Here is a 644-nt window from a genome sequence, read left to right on the forward strand (position 1 = left end):
AAGTTGTTCTTGGGAACAAAGTTCTTTGGAGCTTGAGAATTGGGATACACCTGGTGATACGATCCTAGATGATCGACTCTGAAGGAAAGGCAACAGATAACGTGAGGTCGCGATTTGAAGGGATAGATGCGATGAAAACGGTTTAAGGAACAGTGATGGTGGTGCGACGAAGATGCGATGGTGTCGTGTAGGTGTTATAGTGATCGCGACGATGTATCGAGATGGTGGTTATGCGGATCGAGTTGAAGACTCGATATGGTTGTATGTGGCTCGTCGCAAAGGGATCGATGATGGTGATGAAGGAGAGATCGATTCGATGGGGTGGTGGTGGTAGTGTGATAATCGAACGGATGATGATGGAGAGATAGTAGAATCTCTTGTAAACAGATTAGTTTTAAGAGATTCGAATTTCAGAGTTTTTAGTTCTCAGAAATCAAAGAGAGAAGAACACGTTAAAAGTTTGATCAAAATTCTTCACTGAATATGACTTAGGCGATTTTCTCTTTTTTATAGACTAAGAGAGAAAATCGCAGCCCTAATAACAAAACAACATGGAGTTTGAAATAAAACAACAAGAAGTTTAATTTAAAAATAAAACAGCGAGGCGTCCCTTCTAAACCTAAGTGGTGCGCCTAAAACAACTA

The sequence above is a fragment of the Eutrema salsugineum genome, unplaced genomic scaffold (genome assembly GCF_000478725.1).
Source record: "Eutrema salsugineum unplaced genomic scaffold, Eutsalg1_0 scaffold_6, whole genome shotgun sequence".
Taxonomy (NCBI): domain Eukaryota; kingdom Viridiplantae; phylum Streptophyta; class Magnoliopsida; order Brassicales; family Brassicaceae; genus Eutrema; species Eutrema salsugineum.